The sequence below is a fragment of the Micromys minutus genome (genome assembly GCF_963924665.1).
Source record: "Micromys minutus genome assembly, chromosome: 3".
In the NCBI taxonomy this organism is placed as follows: Eukaryota; Metazoa; Chordata; class Mammalia; order Rodentia; family Muridae; genus Micromys; species Micromys minutus.
In genome coordinates this window covers 74,273,902-74,297,360 of record NC_137972.1, presented here as the reverse complement: position 1 = coordinate 74,297,360, position 23,459 = coordinate 74,273,902, and positions in this window count along the sequence as shown.

The window sequence follows — 23,459 nt, the reverse complement described above, 5'->3', positions numbered from 1 at the left end:
TCCCTGAGGAGGTATAGCCTTGATGGAAGAAGTACTTCAGTGGGAGGAGGCTTTGAGGGCATTCAGCCCACTTTCTGTTCACTCTCTGTGCTTCCTGACCTTGGATTAGCATCACCAGCCTCTGCCATGCCTCCATCTGCCACCATGGACCGCATCTCTCAGGACCCATGAGCTAAAATGAACCTTTTCTTACTTAGGCTGTTTTCTTTGGTCAGGGTGTTTTATCATAACAACAGAGAAGTAGCTAATACACTCTGTTGGTTTATAGGTTGACTTTGGAAAAACAACAGGAAACGAGATGAGAAATTTAGGCAAAGCGAGCAAGTGTGACCATAGACTTGATGTACGGTTTAATCTGGAAAAGAGCAGATGCTACGGAAAAAGGGGCTGTGTCTATAAAATGGGTCTTTTGTTGAAAACTTTGACATCATTCTGAGATAATAATCCCTCCAGCAAACTAATATACAAGAAAGAAAACTAAAAATAGTTAAACGATTAACTCTAAAATGTATACCAGGGCCAGATAAATTTTCAGTGAGTTATTTTAAATCTTTAATGAGGAGCTTCTTTCTCTGCTGAAGACAATAATGAAAAAATATCCAAGTTCATAAAGCTGGCTCTTTACTGTAGCACAAACTGGAAAGTTTAATAAGCACAGTATGTAGATATGCAGACAAAATTTCAGATCACAAAACTAAATTTATTTGAATTTGATTTTTTTTTAAATGAGATTTCCCCCTCTATCACTTACTACTAAATCCCACAAGGACATGCTAAAACCAGTCCACACTGGAATACACTTGGTAGAATTTAATTCACTCACTTAGGAATCTAACAGGAAGTTCTCACAAGCACACTAATAGTAACACTCTTGTCTGTGCGACCAAGCAAGAGTTAGAAGGCATTATGGAGAAAGATTACATTAGCAAGAAAAGCCCACATGGGAAGCTTGAAGACAAAAATGTCCAAACTTTAGTGACAGATATAAAGGGAGATTCAGATGATGGGACACAGACCACATGTCACTTATAGGACGCAATGACGTAAGCCTGCTAGTGAGCTTCATAAGTCTTAGTCTGAATTCAAAGGGTGTGTGTGTGTGTGTGTGTGTGTGTGTGTGTGTGTGTAGAAAGAGAGAGAGCACTTGATAAAATGATTCTATAGTCAACGATGTGGGGAATAAAGAATGGTTATTGGCTATAAAATGTGTAAGAGCATTTTAATAAGACAGTCAGGAAGGGATGTAGCTCAGGTAGAGTGCTTGCCGAGTGTGCTTGAGCTGGATTCCTAATCATCACATAAACCAGGGGTACTGGCATGTGCCTGTTATCCCAGCTCTAGGATAGCTCTATCTTCAAACTACATAGTAAGTTCAAGGCCAGTTGTCAAAACCAAAACAATAGCCTACTGGACTTCTGAAGGTAGAGAGGCTGGCTGGTCTGCTGGTCCATAAGCTGTCTTCCAAAACTCAGCGGACAAGGAAGTGGTCATCACACAATGGATCTTTCCAAAAAGCATCAGCTCTCAGGAGGGTGGGGGGTGGGAGTCAAAGCCTCTTCTGACTTCAAACACCAAAATAAACGCCAGATGGAGTCTCGATTGAAATGCAAAAATATTCTGCCACGTTTGTAATTAAGCAAATGCAAATTAAAGTAAAATGTCACCCCTCCTCCTGCCTTGTTACATTAGCAAAGATATTTTGAAAAGGCATTTGATTTGGGTAGGGAGGAAAGAAGGGGAGCCCCCCTCCCAGACCTGAACTTCTGGAGAGCAGTATTCGGTAAGAAGCTCAAATACGTTCACATTGTGTTCTACAAATTCCATGTTTGGCATCAGTTTCAAGAAAAGACACACAGGTATGGAGTCGAAAATTTACTCATTGTGATTTTCTAGTCCAGTCATTTATGACAAAGTGGGTCTAATAATTGGGAGTTTGTCAATCATCACAAAGTTTTTAAAAATGAAATATTATAGAGCTAACAGATAAAATACTTAAAGACAATTCAATGATAGTAAGATATTTAAGAGACAATGTTAAGTAAGGAAGATTCTTATTATACACGTGTACAAATATATGTCATAATTTGGATTAAAATATATTAAAATATATAAAATTATAAAGCATTAGAAATAAGCACAGGAAAATACCAATAGTGCTACATAGGGTAAAGTTATAGGATATATATTTTCCCTATTTGTATTACTTAATTTATTAATTTATTTATTCTGACAGAAGGTTTCCCTATGTAGACCTGGTTGGCCCGGAACTTGCTGTGTAGACCAGTTTTCCCTCCAGTTCACAGACATCTGGTTGACTTTGCAGTCTCCGCCCCACTGTGCCTGCTATTTCTTCAGTGAACAGAAAAAGAACTATTAAAAAAAAAAAAAAAGCACCGTCAAAGGGAACAGTAAGAAGAATTAGAGTTTAAAGAATGAAAACAAACAATGAAGAAAGAAAGAAAGGCTAACTCTTCAGGGACGGGCATGGACTTTGAAGGTAATGAAGGTCGACCTAGCTCAATGACAAGGGATTATTCTACCGTCAAAAAAGTATGTATGGACACGGCAAACGTGTAACAGATACTCCGAGAGTAAAAAGACAAGCCCGCCCAGTTTCATGAAGAATACAGGCGGAGAGAATGGATGGATCTACAGCAGTCTACGCTGACTGAAGTGAGGCCAGAGAGCTTTGCCAGTGTTTTCTATGGTGGTGGTCTACGGACTTGGCTCCCAGCAAATATTACTTTGTAAAAGCAATTACAGTACCTACCGAACAAGGAGTCCTACTGCTAAGGGAGGCACGGTTTGCCACCCTGGTTTATTTCTGTGGGTTTTGTGGGTTTGGAAAGCCTATTTGTAGAGCCCTGCCGTGACATTCAGTTAGAAAGCCAAGAAGACCAGGACCCAGTTGCCTTTGCTGCCTGGCAGAAAAGTGAGGTTCCCATGGGCTTGTCTAACACCTGCTGATCAACAATGCTGGCTGCACCTGGCTCCTGGTGCAACAGGCTCATTGTGAAAGCCAGCGTGGGTGGCGGTGGCGGTGGCCGGGAGAAACAGCAGCTGTGATATGCATGCTTGGCATGCTCTTCAATGCCAGGTCTGAATCATCCTTTGGAAGACATTGCCACCCATGAGCTCCTACATGCTGGAAAGAAGTCTAAGTTGATGAGAATGACCAGCTGAAATGCTGATGGGAAGCTGTTTGTCATTTTGAAGGTCAGAGGCCACATTGTTCTCCTAGCAATGCATGAACCAATGGGCAGTGCTTTGAATAGAATCGTATATGATTTCCAAGGTAAAGTTGTCAGCCCATGCTGGGATTTTGCCTTTTTTTTTTTTTTTCCTTTTCTTATTATGGTGACAAAGGCAATTTTAGGAAGGAAGGTTTTATTTTGGTTCATTGTTTCAGTTTACAGTCTATCAAAGAGAAAAATTATACCTGCAGAAGGCCGAGGTCGTGTTACATCCACAACCAAGAAGTGGTGAAGGATGAAGGACTGTGATCAACTCATTTTCTTCTTTTCATGTAAGTCTGAGTTCCCAGTCCAGGGGATAGTACCGCCCACAGTGGGCTGGCCTTCCTGCCTCAGTTAACTTAATCAAGATAACTTCCCATAGGCATGCCCAGGGGACATTTCCCTTAGAAACTCTAGAGCCTGTCCAGGTAATCATTAATACTAAGGACCACAGACTTCAAGACAAAAATCTCCTTTTTACCCGTAGTTGGTTCTCCACACTGGTGTGTTGTGTGTACCCTGTTTCAGATGCTTGGTTTAAAGAGAGATGATGTCATACCCACAGCTGAATAAGGCCCATAGTGGACCTTCAGTTACCTCTGGGCTGCCCTGAAGATCTCAGGCAAATCTACTGAGAAGCCTTGTTTGGTCAGGATTTCCACCATTTCGTACCCATTACATTAGTATAGCGAATGAATGGTATTGCAGGTCCCCCTAAGAACAACACTTAAGCAAAGAACAGCTAGTGTGGTTATGAGCGTGACCTTCCGATGACCTGAGTTCAAATCCTCTCTCTACTGTTGGCCAGCTATGGGGTGGCAGCATGCTGTCTAAGTTCTATGACTGTGTTCCTTTTTCTGTGTATTGGATGTTCATTGGAGTGTAGGGACAGAGGCTTCTGATCAAGATAATCAGAGGATTGCCGTGAAGCTTAGAGGAGAGAACACATGGGAGAACCAGGGGCATCTACATTTTCCTAGTGCCTTACTCTGGCAATGGCCTGGGAGATAGTCAGGGCTGTCTCTCCTCTGAAGGAGGTGGGGGAGCTCTGCCAGGCTTCACCTCCCCAGTGCTGGGCCAGCAAGACTCTGTACCTCTTCTGGCCTTTGCGTGTGGTTTCTGAGAGTTGAGTCAGGTTCTTGTGCTTGCAATACAAATGGAGTCATTTCCCCAGCATCATTTTGCCATTATTGAAATAAGAGAGAAGAGGAGAAAGGTCCGATTAGGATTACTTTATCCTCTGGAAACTTACTGAAGTTTGACCTCAGTGCCTCCTGCATGACTTTGAGGGGTTTAACTCTTTGCTACAGCCTCACATCCTGGTTACCTTCTACTCACAGGTACCTCACCTACCTCCCTGTCCTCTCTCACACACAGAAGAGGAGGCTCGTCTGTTGGTAGCAACTCTGGTGTTGTGGTCAGGGAAAAGCTGCATGAAAACATACAGGGAGGCATCACACAGGGTGCTAGGATGGACTTGGCTGTGTGCCCCATGTTCATCTAGAGCAACCTGATTTCCCCGGGCCAGGGAAGAGGGCTAGGCGGTGTTTATTTCATTGTCGTTTTTGTCTGCCGTTGCCAGTGTTTCCCTCCAGCCCCAAAGCTCAGCATACCTGGCCTGTTATGTCAAACCCCACCTCCACACTGTGGGGCCACTGGTGAACTTCCAGACAGATGTATGAGTCACAATTGTTGCACCAGGTAAGACTTCATCACTTACTAGCACACTGTAGTGGGAATAAGTTCTTATCTCCAGGGGTACACTGAGGTTATCTGATTGGATGGGGAAGGGTGGACATTTCCCATCCATACCTATGATCGAATGGAAGTCTCCAGTTGAAATGAATGAACAAGGCCTTCCTTTTGCAGTATAAGTACCCTGGATGTGTGTACTCACAGAGATGCTACCATCCACTCCACCATATTTGGCTTGCAGAGTTCAAGGTCTTGGGGACGCCTCAGGATTTTTTACCTCCTTTTGTTCACTATAGACGGGTCAATGGCCAGTGAAGAAATGTTCCTGGAAAGTCCAGGCAATGGTGAGTGAGTTCTAGATCTTTCTAGGTTTTAAATTCAGAGACATGAACGCTAGACCTGTGCTGGCCACCTGTCAGACAAGTGACTTAAGTTCTTGGCACTCTCTAGGGCTCAGCTGAGCACAGTGATCTGGGGAAATGCCTTGCTTTTTCTAGCTTATTGTGGCTTTTGCACTCGCTCTGGGTTATAATCCAGCTCCCTCTTTTTCTGAGTTTGGATTTGTGGTCGTGCAGAGATGCTTGTGTTAGCAGAGATGGTCCACTGACCTTGTAGAGCTGACTCAGGACGAGGGCTCAGATACAAAGGGAATTTTGCACAGTATGTACCCAGCACATTCAAGGTCTGATCTGGCATGGTGCCCATCTAGTAACCCTCTTAGTGTCATGTAACACTGAGGCAGAACAACCCCTGATGATAGGAACAGAAGAGAGGCCCAGGACACTTGTGCATGCAGGGTGAGAACTGTCAACCTCAGAGCCACGCTCCCAGCCCCAGAGCAACTTCAGAGAGAGAATGAACAGATTATTGTCAGCGTCCTCCCATGGGGTTCCTCAATCAGGGCTGGTTACTTTCTCCCACGTGTGCTTCCAGAGCAAGGAACTGCTGTTGTTGGGTAATTAGTATCCTGGGTACAGCCAAGATGAGGGCACAGTGAGTGCCTTTGTTTCAGGCTCATAAATTTCGACATAGGTTGGATGAAACAAAAGTTCAATTCATGTGGGAGACACCCCACATGGGACTGTGTGGATGGAGCCAAGGGAGAGACTCCCTGGCAGCCCCAAGGGTGAATGGCGAACAGGCATCGCAGGCAGCGGAGGGACACGGAGAATGTTTAGGAACTGTCTGGCAGCCTTTGACACAGGGAGGCAGAAGCTGGCCTATGCAGTACAGCTAGGGGTGGGGGTGGGATCAGTTTTTGCTTTGGCACTGCCATCTGATGTGAGAGAATGTTCAGGAAGCCTGCTCTACACAGGACCCAACTGCATTAATTGGGTCTGCTGCAGAGACCAGATAGCTACCCTACAGAGAATAACGTGAGGCTTGGCTATAGGGGTTTGCCACATCTGAGTGGAATAAGAAAGTGGGAAGTGGTCTGTCCCTCAAATCTCCAGGGACTCACTTCCTCCAGATAGGCTCCACATTCTAAATGGCCCACAGCTTCCCTAAATAGTACCACCTCGTCATCAAGTATTCAAACTTGTGAGCCCATGGCGGAGGTTTTACAGTCTGTATTCTACATAGGAAATTTCCTTTTGAGCCAGTGTATGTTCAAAGAACACACAAGGACCAGCAAGACAGCTCAGTGGTAAAGACATTAGTCACCAAGCCTGATGAGCTGGGTTTGGTCCTCAGGATACATATGGTAGACGGTGAGAACTATATCCTATAACTTGTCCTGACTTCCATGTGTGCACCGTAGTGCATGCTTGTGTATGCACACAAGAGTGTGGACATGTGTGTGTATACAAATAAACATAACTTAAAATATTTCTATGTTTTAAAAAGTAATGCATCAGAAATAGTTTGCTATACATATAATATGTTCTATCTATTTTTAGGGGGAGGTCTTATAACTAGACTACTATTTGTTGGTCCATTTTTGGCAAGTGTATGTGAGTGTGGTGTGTGTACATGTGTATATGCATGTTTGTGTGAGTCTGGGTGCACATTTTAAATGTTTGGTTGTGCATGTATGTGCATGTGTATATGCGTGGAGGTCCAAATTGACATCAACTCTATTGATCACTCAGAACCTTATGCTCTGAGTCAGGGTCTCTCATTTAAACCCAGAGCTCATCACAATGACTAATCAGGCTAGTTAACGTGTTCTGGGGATCCCCCATCTCATTATTTCAGGCTCTAGAATTACAGGTGTACAACCATACTGCATCTATCCAGCACTTTCATGGCTTCTGAGGATCTGAACTCTGGCTCTCATACTTGTTCAGCAAGCACTTCATGTCCTCTCTCCAGCCCCTGTTGGTGCCTTTTACATGTGAGGCACTACGATGCACATGCTAGTTACTTGAACAAGAAGCAAAAAAGGGAGTCAAGCCAGACCTGCTGCTAATGTTCTGTCTTCAAGGGGAAGTGGTGACAGTTCATATCAGCAGGGTGCTGAACATTCACTTGGGGTTTGCTAGAGCAAGAAGAAAGCATGCCTGAAGTGTCAAAGGGTGAGAACCAAAATGAGGGACCTTTTGTTTGCAAAAATAGTACATTTGTGCCAATAGAAATGTAGGAATCAGGTTGGAATGTTAATTTGTTAGCTAGTTTGTATGGAGGTGAAAAAGTAAGCATCTAAGCTCTCTCTCTCTCTCTCTCTCTCTCTCTCTCTCTCTCTCTCTCTCTGTGTGTGTGTGTGTGTGTGTGTGGTGTGTGTGTGGTGTGTGTGTGGTATGTGTGTGTATGTATGTGATGTGATGTGTGTGTGTGTGTGTGTGATGTGATGTGTGTGGGGGGGGTGTGGTGTGTGTGAGTGTGTGTGTATGTGTATGATGTGATGTGATGTGTGTGTGTGTGTGGTGTGGTGTGTGTGAGTGTGTGTGTATGTGTATGATGTGATGTGATGTGTGTGTGGTATGGTGTGTGTGTGAGTGTGTATGTGTGTGATGTGATGTGTGTGTGTGTGTGTGTGTGTGGTGTGGTGTGTGTGTGAGTGTGTGTGTGTGTGTGTGTGTGTGTGTGTGTGTATGATGTGACGTGATGTGTGTGTGTTGAGGAATTCCTTTTGAGACAGATACTCATGTATCCCATGCTGGATATCCTCAACAACTTGCTATGTGGCTGAGAGTGACTTTGAACTACCAATCCTCCTTCCTCTACCTACTGAGTGCTGGAATTACCGAATGGATCATCTTTAGTTTTATGTGATGCTAGGGATTGAACCCAGGGCCTTGCACATGCTAGACAAGTACTCTACTGGCTGAGTCTCATCCTCAGCTTGAAAATAGCTGAAGTGAAAATTTTGGTTTCTTTGGAGACTCAGTTGTGTCATGTGACTTTTTTCCTGAAGACTGTCTTATGAGAAGATAATTTGTTGAAGCAGACACATGGGAGAATGTTTTATAGGTGTAAATTTTTCTCAACTTACCTTAATAAGGATTCAATCTCTCCTCTAGCCCACCACCCGCCAACGGTTGTTGAAAAGAAAAGTTAATAGGGCACAGAGAAAGTAGATCTGCATAGAAATAGTTCTTTGGGGATTGAGTCTGATCTTCATTGTCAGGATATCAGCAGCCCAATGCAGCAACAAACACCAAATGCGAATCAGTAGCTACAGTCCAGTCCTGTGAACAGACACCACACATGAACCAACAGCGGCAGTTCAGTCCACTCTGCAGGCACCACACATGAACCAGCAGGGGCAGTCAAGTCCAGAAGAAACCACGAGGCTCGACAGCTGGCCCGAGGCTGCAGAAGTGGTAAGAAGCCACATGAACCTCACACAAAGTTCTTTGGCTAGTTTCTCCCTAAGGGTCCACCACAAGCAAAGTTTCACAACACAAGCGAAGAACAGCAAGGCAGAGCAAAGCAAGCCAATGCTCAAGCTCCCACCGTCTGAGGGGTCATGTTTACATTCCTTTGGAACACCATGCATCCTTTCATTTGTTTGCTATAGTAAAACATCCTTTCGCCTGTGTCTGTTTTAGAAAAACATCTGGTCATGTGTCTACTTTAGCAAGATACACTTTCACCTGTTTACCCCAGCAAAATATCATTGGACACAACTTACTTTTGAAAGAAACCAGAAGTTTTCACTTGAGATTTTTTCTGGAAGCTGCCTAGACAAAGGGCATGTGGTGCTTTGCTGGAGCAGATGCTTGAGAGGACACGTGATGTTTGGAAAGGGTATAAGAATAACCCAACAGTAGTCAAAGCTGTGTGGCGTTGGTTCACATTGCCTTCTTTGCTGATCATTGTTTGTTGTGACTTCATAGAAAGAAATGCACCAAAGAACTTGTGATAACGGGTGGCTTCTTGCAGCTTCCACAGGCTCAGCCTGATTGGCAGAGCCTTGTGGTTTCTTCTGGATGGAATTGCTGTTGCCGATAGGTGGATGATGTTCGTGAGTGGCTGGAGCTACCACTGCTGATTTGTGTGAACTGAACTGCTGATATAGTGACAGTGAAGATTGGAATCACCCCAACAAACTACTTCTAAAGAGGTCCACATCCCACAATTAACTTTTTCTGTCCACTACCTCCAGTGGGTGGTAGGCTAGATGGGAAATTAAAGCGTTTAAAAATCCTTATTAAGGTAGGTTTTGAAAAATATAAGCCTACAATTATCAAAATGTGAATTTCGTGTGCCATGAAATATGGGTTAAGTTTTATTTTCCCGGTTCTTATAAAATTTAAAAGCCGTTCAATTATATTACAAAAACATGGAGCAGCAGGCTGTGAGCCTCTGGCCACAGTGTGCTAACCCTGCCTGACACAACCACCATCAGACACTGTGAGTGGAAGAAAGGGTCCAACAGTGAGCGTCAGTGAAAAGGGGCATGTGCAGAGCTCTTAAGGTAAATGTGGCTTTTTCCCCTGAGAGCATTTGCTGAGATTTACATACAACCTCTGCAGACAAATTAGCATGCACAGTCCGTGTTCTGACAGGCCTTAATCAAGTGTCCATTTTCTTTGACAAATTATATGCCCTCTTGACCTCTCTTACTGTGGGTTCATGAGTGTGTGTGTGTACATCTGTGTGTCAAAAAGTCATCTTCAAGGTTTTCTCAAACACCCAAGATAAATAGAAACATAAATTTTAGGGCAAAATTCTCCTGCTCATGTTTTTCCCCTTGCTTCATGCTCTGTTTCCTTTTTCACAGATTCGGTGTGTCATCTTCTCTCTCACACTCCTAAGACGGCTGTCTGTCTGTCAATCTGTCTGTCTGTATTTATGTATGTGGAGATCTGAGTTTGTAGAATGACTTCTCTCCATCTTTTGGTTTCTGGGGATCAAAATCTATGCATCAGGCTTGATGAGCAATCTCTTCTATCTTACCCTCTCAATTTGACTCTATATCTTTAAAGATGCTCTGTTTCAAAGCTGGTAGAGTAGTGTGTTTAAAAACATCCCAGGAAGAAAAAACAATCAAAATATCTTGGTGAAGGATACAAAGTGGTTCTTTGTGTTGACTTGTAAACCCACATACTTCAAGTATCTGGTGAAGAGATCCTTTCCAGGTATTTTTCCCTTTTTCTTTTTCTTTTTTTCTTTTGTAAATGTCATGTTTTCATGCCCCTCCTTTCTAAGAAAAAAAAAAAATAAGAGGAACACATTTTTATTGAGATTAATGCAATCTCTTCTTCTCTTATTGGCAACATGAGGTTTCAACAGATCTCTGATCTCACACTGAATCAAAAGTACGGCCCAACAATGGAAGCAGAGGCTGGGGGCTTGAACCCAGTTTGGATTAGCATGCACAGCAGCAGGCATTCTGAAGTGAATGACAACCAGTGTCTGGAGCTGACGAGTGTGTTCGGTGCTTAGTGTTAGCCCCTGAGGACTGAGGCCGTTGTTCCACCCTGATCCCAGGCTGGTTACCAGGAGGCTGAGCCTCACAATAAGATGCTCAAAGGTGACAGGCCTGCATCAAGCTGTCAGCCAGGTGGCAAAGACAAGGTACCAGACAAAAGTCAGGGCAGATACTGAGCTGGAAAGCGTAGGGAGATTATTAAGCCCTGTGTCCTACACGAATCTCAATTTCGTCTACAAACTTGCACAAATCATGTTTGTGTCTCAAGCCTGGAGAAACAGAAGACAGTGTGGTGACATACTTGGCCATCTGCTGGCTAATCGCCGAACCTTAGCACTTTCTGTTTCCTGTCCCTCCTCATTAGTCTCCCTAATATTTTCAGGGGTAATCAACACATGTGCTCACACTCATGATTTCCCACTTGTCCCTCAGCATCTTCCTTTGTTATTTAGCATGTGCAGTCCTATTGATTCCTAGTGTTCCCTAAAATTTTTATGCAAATAGGTGCCTGGACTCCAATGCTGTATTTCTAGTAGGTCCCACATGGTGTGGGGCTGCAGGAGACAGTGACCCATGCTCAGTTTCCCCAGGTTTCCTATCTCTCTCAGAGACACTGTGGCAGCCTTGCCTCACTTGCAGTTGAACAAAAGCCATAGTGCATATGTCATCATTTGAAGTTGCTAGGCAAAGGCTGGCATGATGGCCCAGTGGGTAAAGGTGCTTGTTGTACAAGCCTGATGGGGCTAAAGAGTTTGTCCTTGTAAAGGGAGAAGCAGAGAATCAATTTTGCAAAGTTGTCCTCTAATAGTCACCTGTGAATCCTGACATGTGTGCTCTTACCTCACATCATGTACACACACACACACACACACACACACACACACACTGTTTTCTAGGTCATTCCTGGTTCTACAGTCCCTGCTTGCTTGTCCAGAGCCATCATTCCATCTTGCCCACTGGTCTACTATGCAGCTATGAATAATGAATCTTGCGAGAGCTTCTGTGGATGATATGAAACAACATTCTATAATGGGAGGAGCCTGTGTCTAGTGATTGAGCACTTGCTGTATACTGGGCTCTGGACTATGTTGAGCGTTTTGTGCCCTTGTCTTTGGGGAATCCAGTGATGAACCTATTTTCAGACAGGAAGCCTCAGAGAAGAGAACGAGTATATGTTCGAAAGCTCTAGGAGGGAGAGTCACATCTACGCAGCTGCCATTAGTCTTTTATACTTGTTAGGAAAGTGCTTCTCATATACCTGGGCTTGTCCCATCAGTTACATGAGGATTAATATTTACATTTTGAGGATGATGAAACTAAGTCCATGTAGCCCCTGGCTTATGATGGTTAAATCGAACAATCCTCAGTTTTATAATAGAGTGAAAACACACCATATAACATTCTGATTTTGACCTTCAGTTAACTACATGAGATATGCTCGACCCTTTACTATAAAGTAAGCCTTCTATTAGATGGTTTTTCCATCTAATAGATGTTCTGAACATGTGTGAGGTAGGCTGGTGTAAGTCAAGGTACTCAGTGGGCTAGGGATATTGTACGTTTGACTTATGATCTTTTGTATGTGTTATAGATGTAGCAGACCTATCATCGGCTGAGATGTAAAAGCTCATCTCTTGCAAGTCATAAATTTAATGAGTGATGGAATGTTGAATTACATATTAATTAATAAATCCCGGCAGCTGGTTCACTATCCGCCCTGCCTTAGTCAGGGTTTCTATTCCTGCACAAGCATCATGACCAAGAAGCAAGTTGGAGAGGAAAGGGTTTATTCAGCTTACACTTATACATTGCTGTTCATCACCAGAGGAAGTCAGGACTGGAACCCAAGCAGGTCAGGAAGCAGAAGCTGATGCAGAGGCCATGGAGGGATGTTACTTACTGGCTTGCTTCCCCTGGCGTGCTCGGCCTGCTTTCCTAGAGAACCCAGGTCTACCAGCCCAGGGATGGCACCACCCACAATGGGCTGGGCCCTCCCACCCTTGATCACTAGTTGAGAAAATGCCTTACAGCTGGATCTCATGGAGGCATTTCCTCAACTGAGGCTTCTTTCTCTGTGATAACTCCAGCTTGTGTCAACTTGACACAAAACCAGCCAGTACATGCCCCAATGGTTTACCTTTCCAAATGAAATACACACACACACACACACACACACACACACATACACACACACACAGCCTTTATATTTTAATATGCCTTAATCAGCACAATATCTGGACCCCTTCCTAACCTGCATTGCTGATTGAATCTACCTGCTGCTGATAATGACGAGTTGCTACTTACTAACTTCTGTGTCCTAACTCTGGGCATCCCTCTGGACTGTGTTCTCCTGGCTCCTTCACACGGGCTGTGCTTCTCTGTCCTACATTCTTCTTAGGCATGGCATCTTTACTCTTCTCCACATTCTCCAGCCATGGTGGATCTCCTTCTCCTTCTCCGTCTTCTCCCACTCCCAAGCCCGGGGATCCTAAAGTCCTTATTTGGTCTGCCCTGCCCAGCTATTATCTGTTGGCATCTTTATTTACCAATCAGAAACAATGGGAGCAGGTACCCAGAAACTACCTGTAGATGCTTCAGTACAGTTTTGGGGGGGACATAATTAGCATTAGAACACAAACAGCTACAGTGGAACCTTATCTAAAACTTCTCTTTTTATTTCAAGCCTCAGAAGCTACAATATGAAGCTACAAAGAAAAGACTGATAACCTCAAACCTGGAACTAGGCAAGCATACCTGTATCTTTTGTTCTCCTCAGGCACCAGAGGGAAGTGACTCCTGACCATTGGGGATGAAGAATGGACCTCATGCTGTCCAGAACAAGGCCATGCTGATAAGGTGCTCTGAAGCACCTGTGGGATTCCAGATGAAAAGGTAGTCAGCCTGTCAGCGCAGGTCATCGCCTGTAAAATGTAGAGGCATTTATTTTGGAGGGTTTGGGAGATACTGGCCTCAATGTGCCCTACCAGACTCTAGCAAAGACGGCTGCTCCCAGCTCATACCCACTGAACACAGCACCCTGTGAACTATCCTTACACTCGTCACTCAATCCCAGGCATGTGCAGATGGGGTTTCAGGGTGTTGCCAAGTGTTGGGAAATGAAAATACACTGAGGCCAAGAGAGCTGAGGTCACAGGGCCACCCTGAGTTCCTAGAAGCAGCATGAGGCTGGAATCTCCCTTTACCAGGCAAATGGGAACCAGTGGCAGGGAAGTCCTCTGCCTGTTGTCCTGTGATGACTTTTGCATTTGGCAGTCATCACAGCCTTAGTGTGCTGAATGGTTGGGTGGGCAGATGGAATTGCTTGCTTTGAGCAGCTGCACTGCCCTGCCGGCTGGAAAATGACTAAAATAAGCAAGCTCTTTGCATGTCTTTCATTTTCACAAATAGAAACTGGATTTGTGCAAATAAGTGTGTAAGAGAATACAGAAGTATATGCATGAGCCTCTGTGTGAACATCTCTGTCTATCTGTGGGTCTATCTATCTATCTATCTATCTATCTATCTATCTATCTATCTATCATTATAATCATCATCGCCATCACCATCATTTATCTCAACAATTCCCTATCTGTGGGTCATGATCTTCGTAGGGTCACATATCAGATATCCTATCCCACGGATCAGATATTTACATTATGATTCATAACAGTAGCAAAATTACAGTTATGAAGTTGCATCAAAATAATTTTATGTTTTGGGGTTCACCATAACACGAGAAACTGTATTAAAGGGTAATAGCATTAGAGTGGTTGGGAACCACTGATCTATTTGTATGAGCACATGCATCTCTGAGTTTATGGATGTGTACAAATAGGTGGAAGTGGGGTCCGTGTTGAAGAGCCTGTCAAAGGCCCCCTTACTTTTGCAGCATTTGCCGTTGACTAAGGATGCCATGCTCTTTCTTAGTAGCATACCATTTTGTCTCAGCATCCTCCGTGTTACCCAGCAGAGAGCATAATCCACATTTGCCAGACCTGATGATAATATTTAGAGTTAAGTACCTAACCTAGGGTCATTCTGGAATGTGGCTGAGCTGAGTCTTGACCAAAGCTAGTAACCTTGTCATCATACTTCCCAGCTTAGCAAGACACTGTTGCCAGGTCGCTGATGTTGATTAGGGTAGAGGAGCCTGTGAGAGAAGGACATATGGAGCTGAACTGTACTGGTCTTGAGAAATATTGTTAGAAGTAACTTCAAGTTCTTTGAGTAGAAATTAAGTATCGAAACATTTCAGTGGGTAGAAACCAACCTCTACGAGTATCTGGACCTATCCGCTAGGCTTTACAAATTGTCCTGAAGGTCACCTTCATGGAAAACATCCCCAGTTGCTCGTCTGGTTCCAGTAAGACTCTGAACAGAAAGTCCCTAACCCAGAGCAAGGATGCGGGCCAAGCAAATGAAAAGACACCGGTTTTTAAAGCATAAAGGAATCCCTTTACCCCTTTCGTTATAAAATCTCAGTATCCATGACAACTGGACAGAGTGAAGAAAATGGCTGTCCCTCCCCTCTCCATTGTTTGACTTTCTGTTGCTGCAGCAACTGAATCTACTGGGCCCAGCCAGATTGTCCCGGGGCTTTCTTCTCTTTCAGTCCCCCTTTATTGCCAGCCCTCCTCGGTGCCAACATGGCTTTGTCTTACTCTGGAGATGCCTGTGAGAACGAGGACGAGGACGGGCAAAGTGTCAGGCTCTTGATGCTGTTGAAAATCCTTTGAGATGGGAGAAATTGCTGAAACAAAGGCGCAGCAAACAAAAAGGCCTGAAAGGCTCACCAGCCTCTGAGGGTCTTTATCATCTTAAACCTTGGGATTTAGAGCGTCTAGCTTCTGCCTTTCCCAGGGACAGTTTGGCAGGGATGCAAAAAGAGCTAAAAGAGTGGGCCCAGGAAACTGGTTGGATAACAGTCTCTGAACAGAGAAGTTCCTGGGAGACAAAGTCTGGTTAACACCGCAGGGTTTCTCTCTCCCTTCTTCGCCCCATCTCTTCTTCCGTCTCTTTCTTTCTTGCATGTTTCTGATTAATTATCCTCCACTTGGAAAAAAAATGTAAACAAGAAGGTGGATCTTTGACGTTTGGGAATCAGCTCTTTCAGTGGTTTGTCTTCAAGGAAGGAGCTGTTTTGGTGAAGGTTTGTGGATCCACACGGTGCAGTGATGTAACGAGGGAATCTAAGCGGATGCAATCTGCATCTGCTGCACCGTTGTCTGTGGTCAACAGTGAGAAATGTGATGGCTTCACTCTTCCCAGAGCTGCATGTTGGCCCTGTGCTGACTCTGGGAGATCCAAAGCAAGCAAAATGGAGACAAGCTCTGTCCTAGTTTCATTTCTGCTCCCATGACGAACGCCCTGGCTTACAGTTGGAGGTCATGGTCATTATTATGGAGAAGTCAAGGCAGGAATGTGAACCACTGTTTCTATGGTCAGGAGGAGAGCAAGAATAAATGCACAGATTCTTGCTTGTTCTTCCTCTTACTGCTCAGTTCTGTCCACTCTTAAAGTCCACGGATTAGTGTGAAGAACTATCACACACAACCAGGATGGGTCTTCCCAACTCAGTGGATAACCAAGACAACCAGTCACATCCCACCATGCCAACCCGAGGTAGAGAATCCCTTACAAAGGACTCTCTTCCTAGGTGATTCTAGGACACCTCAAGATGGCAGTTAAAGCTAAGCATCACTGGCCTTGGTAGATAACGAAGACCTAAGTCCAGAGCACAATTCATGGTGAGTGCTGTGATGGAGAAGGACAAAGCAGGGAGCCAGAGGATATCAGTGGCCTGTATCCTTACCAGCTGCTGGGAGAAAGCTCTCCAGACGTAGGCGTTGAGGATACGGGCTCAGGCCCCCATGCGTTAGCGGTGTGCACTTTTGTTGCCCGAACAATCTCCCTGATTCTGGACATGCAGATTTTGGAGCTGCACAAGAGCTGTTCATTAGAAAAGTCTGGGAGTCTGCCGCACACTCCCACCCAGAGCTTCAGGGAGACCACAGCCAGGTCCAAAGCACACTAAGGAAGCAGAGCCTCGCCAGCAGGGAACAGTTCTCAGTCCCTGCAAAGGGAGAGGCGAGAATGTGTGCACAGCTGGAGGGTGTTTGCTGGCTTAGCATCAGGAAAACTAGGGATCGGCTGTTTTCTCATGGCTTCCAGTTTTTCTGAGGAAAGCCGGCCTAGTTGAGTAAAAAGGAAGGAAGTAATGTGTGAAGGTTGTGAGGGATGAGAGTTATAGAGTAGGAAAGCAAAAAGGTTGGTAAGGTATGAGGTGAAAACAAGCTCCAAAGTAAGGGGGGGGGGGGTGAATTAGAAAGTAAAACTGAAGCTTGTATGTTTAGATGTATAACAATGTTACATATGTATGTTCATACACACATACACACACACTCACACATAGACTCACACACACACTCACACACACCCCCCATACTCACACACACTCACACACAAACACACTCACACACACACTCACGCACACATACACACACTCACACACATACACTCACACATACTCACACACAAACACATACACACTCACCACACACAAACACACACACAGAGTTTCTGGTTAGTTGGAAATGATACAATTTAAAATGCTTTATGCTGAGTTTTGTTTTGTTTTGTTTTGTTTTTTTGAGGCAGTGTCTCACTTTGTAGCTGTGGCATGGAATTTACTATGTAGATCATGCTGGCCTTGATCACAGCTGTGTTGGAGTGAGAGCCTCATTAACTTATGCTTTATCTGTAATTTTTAAACTTACTAAAATAAATAAACATTGCTTCAGTTCTTCAAAAAAAAAAAAAAAAAAACCCAATAAACAAAAGAACACACCCCCAAGCGCCCCACCCATTTTTTTTCCCCACAAAGGAAATGAAATAGTTTACAAGACCATTTGCTTTCATTTTTTAAAAGGAAAACTTGTATATCATCATATTGAAATTTTTTGGAAAATTATCATTAAACTAACAAACCCATGAGCTATTTGTTGACTAGCACTGCCCTTATCTTAAAGTAGTATAGTAGAAGCCATGGTGATCATTTCGGGGTGAGAGCCTCATCTTTGGGAGCTGTAGTTTTTCTGCTTTGAGCCGGAGACTCAAATCTTATTCCTGGAGCAAGGCTGACAATGGCCGGAGGCTGTGCTGCCTAAGGCAGCAGAGAGCGTGCCCACTGGGTGAGGTGAAACCCAAGGACTAAGTGGGGTCTGCGATCCCTCCGATGATTTTAAAAATTGAGACTGTTCAGAAGCTGCTCAGACTTGAACAAGTTATGGTTTGAAACTCATGCTTATAGTTGCCAACGTGCATCTGTAGAACCACTAAACGTGTGAAAACACTCGACAGAGTTCCCCTGCCTTCTCATACCCGAGAAGCACACACAGCGCTGCGGCGTGGAGCCAACCCGAGCCAGCACGCCACATGTTATAGGCCTAGTTCTATAAAATTAGCCTTATCCTCAGCAATATCCATGAAATCACTGTTAGCTGGGTAGAGCTAGAGTGTATTAAGGCATAAATGCACAGCTACCCAAACATTTCCATGTGTGCCATCCCAAGTTACCCGGCTTGTGGCACACTTCGGGGAGTGGAGGCTCCAGCGTGAAGCCTGAAGAGTTGCGCGCGCACACGTCTTGCTCTGAAATGGTTCCGGGGGCACAGAACAACTTTCCTAAGATCTTGACTAGAGGCACGGAAAGAAAGCCTGAGACCATTCTTGAATGAGGGCTCAAGGCTGTAAACCTGGCTCAGCTCCGGAAGGACAGAGGCAGGACCTCCAACTCTGCCCTCTGCTGGTCCCACCCAATGTCATCCAGCCCTCCTCCTAAGTGGATCTGTAAGTCCTCAGAACATGGGAGAGAAAAAAGAAAAAGAAAAAGAAAAAAGTTTTTTCCTTTCTGAGATGTTTTTTGGAGTCACCTCTTCAGTGGGAAGTCCTCATAGAAGAGGCCACGGGGCTGACTTCTTAATCTTTAGATCAGCCATAAAATCTTGCCAGCAGAGCGGAGGGGGTGCTGTCTTAGCTAAGCTAAAGTTTAGAATCTGAATCTAGTAGGATGAAGCCCCTCCCCCACGCCCCACCCCCGGGGGCCCGAGTGCTTGGTGACACACTTCTGCGGCCTTGCTTTCTCTATAAACTACCCAAGCACCACAGCACATGGTTTTCTTTTCCTGAACTCTCACCCTCAGAGCAGAATCGAAAAGAAATTACCGAGAGTGAGAGTAAGTCGAACGGTCCCACACGTGTGGTATTTACCCAGTGTTTATTCCCAGTTTATAGAGAACATACGCAAAGAGGTTTTCTTTGGGCAGCTGCCTGGGGGATGTTTCTAAAGACACTTTCAGCCTCAGTGGTCTCTCAGATGCTCTCATAAACCCTCACGGGTTTGTCACGGATTTTCCGTTACCTATAAATCCCCCAGCCACAAAAGAACCACTTCCCTCTACCCTTCAATGGCTTCCACTACACACAGACTCCCAACTCAGAGGCCGGTAAACCCAACTTGCACCCCTAAGCTCCTCTTATGTCTCCCTCCCGTTTGTCCAGCCGAGCTGTGGGAATCAGGCTGTGATTGAGAGGTGTGAGCATGCGCGCTGCATTCCTGTAGCCAGGCATGTGCCTGCGTTTCTGTGCTTGCGTGTGTGCTCAACTGAGGGCTAGGAAAAACAGGGCGAGAGAATGAATTGGTGTTCCTGGGTTCAAAGCTCTTCTGGGGAAATCAGTAAGGGCTGTCTGTCACCGCACAGAGATGGAAGGTATAGTCCGTCCACTCTGACCCGTGTGCCCTCCTTCCTATTCTAAGGCATGGCTGCCATCTTCAGAGTAGAGATTTTTAGAGCATTGTGTGTGTTGAAAAAAAAACCTTTGCTAGGAAGATGGCTCAGATATTCTAGTTTCTTTCAGAGCACAATATATGGAGAACATAAAATTACTCTCCTGTACTTAATTTTATTTCTGACTGAATTAGAGCGTTTGTAAATTAAAAAAAAACATTGAAAGTGTATCTAATAAATCATTAAAAAAATTATGACCAGGGAAGTGATAATGTGATCAGTGGTAGACAGAACCGATTAACAAGAAGCAAGGCTTGGGGGGGGGGGGGTTGGCTCTGAAAACCACCTCTTGGCTCACTTCTTGGGAAAACCTGTTAGGAGCTGAGAGAAAAACTCTGAAGAAATGAAGGTTCTTACGGGGGGGGGGTTGGGGGGGAGGGTGTGTGTAATGCTGTGGCTCCTACATGCCTAGGTCTAGCTCAAGCAATCCACAAGCAAATATTCCGCATCCTCTGGGAACTCTGCCCCCTTTTAATATGTCTTTAAAAATTATTATTACTCAGACACATAAGGCCATTTTCATGTACACATATAATGCTCTTGGAACAAATTTACCCCCAGACCTCATTGCCCTCGCTTTTTCTAACCCCTTCTCAGGGCAATCTTCCGTAGTAGGCTCTATTGTTACCCATTTTATAGATGAAGAAACATGAGGGAGCACAAAAGCCAAGGTGGATTCCAGCAGCCTGGCTCTGAATCCTAAGCTGTTGTCCTCGTCCTGACTAGCCAAATAGCTAGGAACCCAGACAGGCAACAGAGAGAAAGGGTGGGTCTGAATCATTACGGAAGTGAAATGTCTGCAGAATTCTGAGTGGCGCCCAGAGCAGGAGAGGCTCGAGCTTGTAAGGGAGAGACTGACATGGCCTGGTGCCCGGTGCTTAGGAGATTATTGTTGCACTGGAGACTAATCGTACTTACGTGAGGTATTACGGGTCCTGCCTTCTCCGTTCACCCAAATTGGTCTTAATTCTTTAGCACTGGGGACAGGATGGGAAATGTGTCTGCCTTAAACAAGATTGTTCAGTGTGTGGAACAACAATAGCTAGAGAGTAACTCCCATCAGCATCAATCCAGAGAGCTTTAGTTTGAGGCTGTGGCTGAGCATCACAGCTTGTCTATAAAAATCCCTCCAAGGAGATGGGTTGTCTTCCCGGTTAGCATCTCTTAGCTCCTCAGAAAACTGAGCTGTTTTCCCTGTGATGTTGATGGCTAAGGGTGATGCTTTCATTGCCCACAAAATACACAGGATTCCAGTGAGCAAACAACCTTGCTCCAAGCTACCCATCACCAGCCACAGGTATGCCGAAAGGAACTTGGGTGGTGCTGGTGTTTGTGGCTCACAGGCTTGGATGGAGGCTGCTTCCAGTGAAACCAGACCTTTCCTGTTTCTCTGCTGTCCTCTCTCAACCTTCTTCTCAACCTTTAGGCTGTGAGTCATGTGGAGTCAGGGGATACAGCCATACTGTCCTTCAACACAGTGCCACTGAGTTGGATTCATTTGCATTGAGATCTATTCCTTGGATGCTCTGGTTGGGTATACAGGGCCTATGACCAGTGGTGCTGTCATGGAGCTCAGAGGGAAAGGTGGAGGGCTCTTGTCTTAGCAAACAGTCACTTATTGTTGGCCTGGTCCTGATGTACTTGAGGTGTTTTTTATATTTCTGTTTATATTAAAAATATTGCTCAAAAATCTATGGCTTGTTGAGAGCTAGCCGAGTCTAGGAGACAAAGGCAATATACATAATGTAATGGAACTGGAGTCTTGAGTGCCGTCAACTTCATGTGGTCTCTCACTACCAGCGTTTGCACTGGGCAACCATGTGAGCCTGGGTACCAGAGGTAGGAAACTCTTCCATAATCCTACTGTTGTTTTAGTGATGGTGCTTTATGGCTATATATATATTTGCACTAACATTGACGGTGTCTCAAAAACACAAAATGCATCTGTTACCTTGTATTCTAACCACAATAGCTGGTAAAAAGTAGATGCCTGAGAAAATTTCACTGGATGCCTCTGAGCAGGCATTACCCAACGGGGACAATACACTATTTCTTCTGTGGTCACACATCTTGTTCACCTTGGTCTATGTTGTGCTGTTGAAACAGAATGTAATGTGAGTCCAGGTAAATTTATAAAGAATGGGTTTTTTTTTTTTTTTTTTTTTTTTACACTTTTCTTTCTGTCTAGAAAATAGGAGATTGGGGGCCTGTGTCTGGTGCCAGTCTCCTTATTGTGGCATCTCCTGAAAGAGAAAGACAAAAAAAAAAAAAAAAAAGGCATCAGAGAGAATCAGAGAGGGAACTTACACCTTCAGACCCTTCCATTACTACTTTTAAGTTGTTCTCAACCTCATAACCCAATAACCTCTCAAAGGGTCCCATCTCCAATGTGGCTGCACTGGGTGCTATGTTTTCAGTACATGATCCACATCATCAGTGAATCAGGTGATCTGTATTCTAGTTTGTACTAGTGTACCCCTGGGATCCCCACAGGAGCAGAAGTGGCTGGACACCTGGAAGCGGCTCCAGGAGATTCACTATGATGTTATCATCTGCCAGCCTTTGAATCTCTTCCAGACACCTTTACCCAGGAGAATCGGAGATGCTTACATCTACAGAAAACCATTTCGGGACGAGTCAGTCTGAAGCAGAGTTGGGTTTATTAAGAAAAATATTTTAATTTAGCCTTAAGTATAGGTGTTAAAAGAGAGAAGGAGGGCTGATGAAAGGGTTAATTGTATACACACAAGAAGGATAGATAGAGAAGGGACTTCTCCAAAGTCAGCAGCCCTATTTAAGTGTGTTAGCAATGGCTACAAATATAGATTTTGTGGGTTTCAAAGTTATCTTGTTCAAAGAATTTAATTGTGTGTGTGTGTGTGTGTGTGTGGCGCGCGCACGCGCATTTGTGTATGTGCTTGTTATGAGTCACGGTACAAATGTAGTCATCAGAAGATGACTCGCAATAGTCTGTTTTTTCTCTTCACCATGTGGGTCCCAGGGATCGAACCCAGCTCATTAGGCCTGACAGGAAGTGCCTTTATACACTGAGACAGCATGCCTAACTTCTTCAAAAGATTTTAAAGATAAGGAATAAATGTTTTGGTATTCTTACTTTTTATCCAAGGAAAGCATCTTCAGTAAAGGAAATCGTAAGGTGGCTTCAGAGGTGCACGGTACAGGGTGAGAAGCTGATATGACAGAAACAAAGGCTGTTGAGCAGATAGAAAGGAGAAAGCAAGCTGAGCAAGATCAATCATTGCTTTCTGCTTACTGACCACAGACGCAGTGGGACCGGCTGCTTCCAGCTCCTACCTCCAGAACTTTCCCACTAGGATGGGAAGACCTTTCTCCCGTAAGTTGCTTTTGTCAGGGTATTTAGCAACAAGAAAAGGAAGTAATACAAGAAGCAATGTGACTGAGGTCACTTAGGAAGGGATAGATTCAAATCTAGTTCTTAGGCATCCTATCTGGGCTTGGGTGTGGTATGGGTAGATGGAGAAGTGGGGAAAAGAGATACAGCTGTCTTATTTTAATTCCATATAATTTTTATGGCCCACAATAGGATGCTATTTTCTGCTTTACATGATCAGTCATTTCTGAAAGCAACCAGAAAGCTCTATTAGATTTATGTTCTGTTCATATCTGGCAGCCTTTATTCCTCCCTGTAGAACTGACTTTCCAGTTAGTACTGTTTCCCTTCGGCTTCAAGGATTGATCATGGGGCTTCAACCAGGGAAGCAGGTAGGCCAACTGCAGATCTTCACCTTTTCCTTAGGCCTCCACAAACTCCCATTCCCATCCCTACTTCTGAAGCTGACCACTGTTGAGGCCCCTCTTTCTCTCTGCCCCTATTTCCAC